Below are 7,626 nucleotides of genomic sequence, written 5' to 3'. Positions count from 1 at the left end.
CATCTTCAAAATCCTTGAATATGTACCAAACTTCAGCCTAACCATGAAGATCCAGATTAGAACAGATCTTCAGCAACCATTGCTTTCAGTAAGAGGCGACTATTCTTGTCATAAGAGGCGACTAACGGGGTCGTGTCGTTTGGATTGGTGACTTGGTTGATGCATATCACCATATTCCAGTTGCATAGATCGATGCTCATGTTGTCAATTACTGGATTGTCTGGTACATACAGCATTATTTACAGACCGCTGTCTAATGCAGCATTAGAAATTGGCACTAGTCTTGTAGTCCTTGCCAAACTGCCCAATAGTTAAGGTATCGTAAGGTGTAACTGCTCAATAGTTAAGGTATCGTAAGGTTTAACTGCCCAATAGTTAAGGTATCATAAGGTGTTACTGCCCAATAGTTAAGGTATTGTAAGGTGTAACTGCCCAATAGTTAAGGTACGGTAAGGTGTAACTGCCCAATAGTTAAGGTACCGTAAGGTGTAACTGCCCAATAGTTAAGGTACCGTAAGGTGTAACTGCCCAATAGTTAAGGTATCGTAAGGTGTAACTGCCCAGTAGTTAAGGTACCGTAAGGTGTAACTGCCCAATAGTTAAGGTATTGTAAGGTGTTACTGCCCAATAGTTAAGGTATCGTAAGGTGTAATTGCCTAATAGTTAATATACCATAAGGTGTAACTGCCCAATAGTTTAGATACTGTAAGGTGTAACTGCCCAATAGTTAAGGTATCGTAAGGTGTAACTGCCCAATAGTTAAGGTACCGTAAGGTGTTACTGCCCAATAGTTAAGGTATCGTAAGGAGTAACTGCCCAATAGTTAAGGTACCATAAGGTGTAACTGCCCAATAGTTAAGGTATCGTAAGGTGTAACTGCCCAATAGTTAAGGTACCGTAAGGTGTAACTGCCCAATAGTTAAGGTACCATAAGGTGTAACTGCCCAATAGTTAAGGTACCATAAGGTGTAACTGCCCAATAGTTAAGGTATCGTAAGGTGTAACTGCCCAATAGTTAAGGTATCGTATCGACAAGAATTGCACAAGAAAAGTTGCACATAGCTTTCACAAGGCACTATGTAAGCATTCAAGGTTACATCTGTGAAAAATACCATATCATTTTTATCCACCGCCATGAAGTGGGTCAGGGGACACAGGAACAGAGTTCATCCATCTGTCTGTCCGTTCTTCTGTCCGTCCTCGGCTCAAAGGGAACAAATTTTCTCCAAAATTATTTAAGTTAGAGAAATGAAATTTTACACACTGGTATTACTGGTCATGATTAATTGGTGTCTTAAATTATTTTTTTACAGAGTTAGTGCCCTTGCTTCGTGTTTTTCAACTTAGTGCATACTGTGTGAAATGGGGACAAGTTTTCTCAGAAACTACTAAAGTTACATGAACAAAAGTTTGCATGCTTATCTAAGAGATACTTGTCCAAACTGAGTTCGAAAATTAGTGCCATAGATTATTTTTCCAGAGAAGGGGCTTTCTGTGTTTGTTAATTTCACATTTAATCATTTATTCTGATGACATAAAGCGACCCTTAGAACTATTTCTTATAATTTATGTTCACTACTATATGAACAAAAAGATTCTAATGTGCCCCATGGCAGGGCAGAGTGATGACACTGTTTTTTTGTTGCGTCTGTGGCAAGGTTCAGTGTATGTGTCCAAGGTTGGAGAATAATAACGTATAATGCTATGCCATGCAATGTTATATCTTTATGGTTAATCCTATATGGCATATATGACACTCAAGTTGGGCATTCAATTCCTGCCAAACCAGGACAAGATGAGAGTGGTGAGGAATACCAAGCTGTGTTACCTAAATACAAGTTGATTGTTAAAGCTTTACTGTCAAACTTAACTATGTGTTTATTGTTGTGTTGGTGTATACGTCTGATATCCATTGCTGCAAAATGTTTTGAGATATAGAATATCTATAATGGCGTCATTTACCACACCTTTATTTGTTACCTAAAATGGCTTGTTAAGAATACTGCTGTGTTATATATACCGTATTCGATGTAATAAGCGCCCTGCTCTGATAAGCGCCCATGGCGATATTTGCTAATATATTGGCTAGTGAACAATCCCAGTTAGCACCCCTTGATCAATGTACACAAGACTTATTTATTCGTGTATAATACATGTGTTATATGCATCCTTAATTGTGGGAAATTAGATTCTGGAAAAATATATCTGACGTATATAAACATTTCAGGCTGTCAGCATAAACCACGAAATTTACGATCTTTTAACCCTGTTGTTTTTCACCAAAATAATATTCTGATAAGAGTCCCCTATTTCTAATTTTGAGAGTGCCCAGGGTGCTTATTATGTCGAATACAGTATAGATAGGTCCATGTTGATTCAGTAGATGCTGTTGTATATAGAAGGTTATATACTATTACCTGTCATAGTTATTTTTTATATTTTTTATCACAGAATATAAATATTTTAATATGTTTGTTTGTTTAAGAGTAATTGTGATGCAAAATATTGTATGCTACAGTGACACATTAGTAGATTGTGCCTCAGTGGTATTGTTATGTAAAAAGAGTGAGTGAAGGTCAGTGTTTAAGATTTCATTATGTGTTTGTTAGACTAAAAGTGGCAGGCAAATTGGATATCCTCTTTAACTGGGTATATATTAAAGTGGATTATATTTTCTTTTAATATCGTAATTCTTTTTTACCGTTTATATGCTTCGTGTCATTTTTGTGCTCAATTTATTTCAATTACATGAAAGTAGCATCACTGAAAGTAGCATCTGCAATTTCCAAAACTTCAAAAATTAAGAATAAGATTTTCATCCAAATTTTATGAAAATATGAGCTTGGAGGCAATTTATTTGTTACTTAATTATTTTAAATAAAGTTTTCAAAGGATAGGTGTACAAAAAATGTATAAAAAGAATTGATGTTTAACTGTAATGTCACCGTGACCACCAAATGTTTTAAATACACGACTCAAAAAGTTAAGAATATGTGTCATGACGTGAACTATAGTAATATGAAAGAATTGTGTAGTCTTAAGCTTTTTTTAGTAGTATATGATCAAGTCCCACATATCAGCAACATGTTTTGTGTATTAAAGCAAATTGTTATGCATATCATATATTTTTCTCATTATTGTTGCAACCATTTTCATTTATGGTGGTTCTGATGCTGCTATGTTTAGTATTGTTGTTATCACTCATTGAGCTGGTGTATAGTTGTTGCTTACCCATGTATCACTCCAAGTCTCTCTCTCACACAGCTGTCTAATTACGTTCATGTTTTTTACACAGATATTTGTTATGCCATATCTTGCACCAAAACACACTGATAATGCCATTTAGAAAGTGGTCAAATGTTATATTTGGGATAACACTTTCTGAGTAAACATTTCTAACATTTGTTACATTTGACCATTTTCTAAATGGCATTGTGTGTTCATAGCATTCGGTCATGGGAGCCGTGCTAATTTACACATGTCAGAGGGGTACACAAAGTAGGTGATCTAGACTACCAGTTGTCGGACTTTCATTTTTGTGGTAGCCTCGATGGCTGAGTGGGTTAGATCGCTGAATTTGTGTGCTGGCGATTAGGTGACTCACTCTGGGATTGTGGGTTCGAATCCCGGAAGGGACTCAACCCCCAAAAGCATGAGAATCTTTACTTTACTCAGAAAGTGTTATCCCATATACAACATTTGTTACATTTAAACATTGTGTGTTCATTGTGTGTTCATAAGTGGCTGGCATGTAAAGTCAGCCTCAGCTTCAGTCAATACTGTATATTAGACTGCAACTCCATCTATGTGTTCTGAAGGAAAACTTTTTGGTATTCTTTGAAAATGTATCATGGGTCGGTGGCCCTTTTAGACTAATTAGCAAACAACATCAACTAACCTGCCACATCACATCAATTTCCTTATATAACACTGAGTAGTCCGATACACACCAGCCTGTTAGATATACTGTTGGATAAACATGCTGCTTCAGCCTTCCTTGTCAACTACAACACATGCATCTATAGTTTAAAAACCACTGACTGACTCTAAGTTACATTTTCATCACACCGCTTCCTACTCATAAAAAATATCGTATGCAAAAGTAGCTTTGATCTTCGGTAATCTCATCAACAGGGTGTCGCAAAACTTTCAGACGCAGTTAGGTTAGTGTTAGACACTCGCAATAATTTCATAGCGCAAAACATTCCTGATTTACTTAACTGTTTTTCACCATTTCAACTTTTGCTCGTTATATGTAAGTGACAAAAAAATCCACAGTTACTTGGTGCTAGCATATACAACGAAAAAAAACAGAAAAGGTGATGAATGTTATCCTTTTACTTTTTAGTATAAGAGAGTGTTTTTAGCATGTTAAGTGTCTGAAATTGAATTTGTTGTTAAAAGTTTAGAACTGCAGTCACACTGATTGTTTCCTGATGGTTGACTCTTGCAGATCTGTCAGTCCAAGTTGTCAGGTGTTTATCTTGTTGAACATGCATCGACTACTATTGTGAACTTTCATTCAAACCAGCTTTTAATGGTTCTTAGTCATTGTTACACAGTATATGGACTTTTTTGTCATTTGTTGAAGTCATTGTTGCATTTTGATCAGGCCAGACTGGGACATTCCATGTTAATGATTATCAGAGTTGCAAATATAGCCCATCCTCACTGTCCAGGATGGGTTATTTCCACAAAGGACCGGTGAAATACAAGGGTTAATTCCACCAAGGAACGGTGAAATACAAGGGTTAATTCCACCAAGGAACGGTGAAATACAAGGGTTAATTCCACCAAGGAACGGTGAAATACAAGGGTTAATTCCACAAAGGAACGGTGAAATACAAGGGTTAATGCCACCAAGGAACGGTGAAATACAAGGGTTAATTCCACCAAGGAACGGTGAAATACAAGGGTTAATGCCACCAAGGAACGGTGAAATACAAGGGTTAATTCCACAAAGGACAATGTAATACAAGGGTTAATGCCACCAAGGACCTGTGAAATACAAGTTTACCCGTCCCGTGGATGGTTATATTTTTTCTGCCAATTAGTAATTAATACAAATCTCCATATGAATGGATAAAACGTCTAGAGTCAGCAGTGAGGGTAGTGATGTGATAGTTTCTCTTTTGTGGAACTCTGGTATCAGTGGTCAGTAGTTGACACATTAACTGTTTTTTATTGTATTGATGGGTAACATAAGTGTTGTTACATTGCTGGACTACAAGTTTTGTCATTTGTTGTTTTTTGTAGTAACAACCACTGCTATTTCAAGTTCGAATTACTAGAAATGAAAAAAAAAGATGCATCATCACGTTTGGATTCCATAAAATGCGGCAATTTTTGACAAGGACTGGTAAGTCTTTCAAGTAGCCAGTCCTGTGGTCTGGGGTAAATATATTTGAAGCCCGCAACCCTGGGATTATCCTACCTTTTATGATTAGTCAAAAGAACAAATTTATTTTTGAAAAGATGACTTGGCAATTATAAATATGCTTGTTTCAAACTTCCTGATTGGTTCTTCCAATGTCATTTCAAAGCACCTTTGAAGTATAGGATAAAACATGTCCAAGGATTGTTATATTTAAAACCTGCATCCCAAGGGATTTTCCGAAGATAAGGTTTTTAAATATAACAACCTGAGGGGGAATTGTTTTATCTTACTTATAAACCGAATTTGAACCTTAAAACAACATTTTTCAACATTTTTATGTTTCGAACATACTTTCCATGAACCTTAGGAAACAGGCGTAAAATATCTGTCGCTGGTGTACGGATCTTGAAAAGGACATTCTAGAAAGCAGTGCGGCTTATCAACACCTCTGTAGCCTTGTGGTACACTCACTCGGCTACAGATATGAAGGTTGCAAGTTTGATCCTCGGGAATATAAAGAAAACATTTGTCATTTGATTTTACATTTCATTACATGTTACAATCTGAATAGAAGTTATATTAAGAAAATACCCAGGACATTATATAAAATCCCTGGGATATTATTACACATTATATAGCAAATATGACTTGAATATCCTATAAAATCCCAGGGACGTTACAACGTCCCAGTTTATGAGATTTAACGCGACTGGAGTAACAATAAGATGACGTCACCGAAGGTTTATAAGGAAAATAAATCTTTTTTGATCATAGGGGATTTTCAAGAATAAATATGCATACTGTTGGTGTTTTTGTGAAAACAAATTATTAGGTTATTTGAAATTTAACTTACTGTTGTTGTTGTTGTTGTTGTTGCACTAAGCGCCTCACTCCTAATAGGTAATCTCAATAAGAGCATATCACTAAGCCCAAAAATGTACACGTAAATCTGTATTTGTAATCCACAAATCTTGTTTACAGGAAACCCTGCAGTCTAGAAGGCAGTGTATATAATTGCCTCGTAACTATATGAAAAAAAATTCAGTTTCATTGACTAGGTGTGCTATCTACCGCTTGATCGCTGACAACAAGTTTAACTTGTGTATGGTTTAATAAGGACCCTACTTAGTGAATTTTCTAAGCTCCCAGGGCGCTTATTACAGCATGTACAGTAGTTGAAAGAAATTTTCGCCTATGGTTTGTCATATATTAACTGTATTAACCTCAGATAGATGGGTCTGGCCCAATGACGATTTTTGCTGAGCAAACAAATTGCTGCATAGTTTGTTCTCCACAACAGACATAATAGTGTCTGCAAGAGGGTAGGTTATCAGAGATGGAGCGATGTGGACATTGTTACATTTGTCATGTATCGGAAACAAGGGTAACGGTTAGAGATTAGCTCCTCGGTGAAAGCAATCTCATTAAGATCAGAACTTTGTCCAGCTGTAGCAAGTTGATACTTTGCAGTTCTCCCCAAAATTAGCCAAAAAAGCTGCTACTTAGAGATTTTAATATAAGTTTGTCTTGGATTTACCATTGCATGACATCTTCAGAAGTCATTACACGTTAAAAAGGCATTCACTGACATTGGTTTACAAGTATCTCAGTTTAGATGTGTGTTCTGTGGACTAGTTTTAACTTGTTATTTTTAAGAGGCATTTACTGAAAAAGGCTAATGAGCATTAAGGTGGGTGTTGCCTGCTCTGGCTCCCCTTGTTTAGTCTGTGGGTGTTGGCTGACAAAAACAATAGAGATGTGGGGTGGGGTGGAGGAAAGCTCTGCTTTTATCGGTCCAGTATACCTTGCTGCTGTATGATAGATAGGATAACAGAATAAGGAAGTACTGCATCGGAAAACAGTGTAATGGAATCTAAACTTTTGTCATTGTATCAGTTCAATAATATTTTTAATATAATGATAATAATAATTAATATATTTACTGGCATTAATTGAAGCCTCTATTTGAAATAGACTTTCTGAAATGGCAGGATGTTGATGAATGCTGTCTCTATGCCTTGCTTATTATGTACCGGTATGTTCTTTTGTTAATACCAACTTTATTAAAGTTATTAAATACTTATTACAATACTTATCATGTTTATTGTTGTCTTATTTTTCAGTCATGTGTTGTGACATGATTACACTGATTATCTCATTATGATTGTTGTGTGATTATATTGTTACATACTGTCACTGAAACTGGACATTTCCACAAACTACATTCAGTTAAATTCTAAATGGCAGAT

The sequence above is a fragment of the Haliotis cracherodii genome, unplaced genomic scaffold (assembly GCF_022045235.1).
Source record: "Haliotis cracherodii isolate W230 unplaced genomic scaffold, xgHalCrac1.p SCAF_10, whole genome shotgun sequence".
Taxonomy (NCBI): Eukaryota; Metazoa; Mollusca; class Gastropoda; order Lepetellida; family Haliotidae; genus Haliotis; species Haliotis cracherodii.
The sequence above is the reverse complement of the archived record's forward strand: the minus strand, read 5'-3'. Positions refer to the sequence as shown.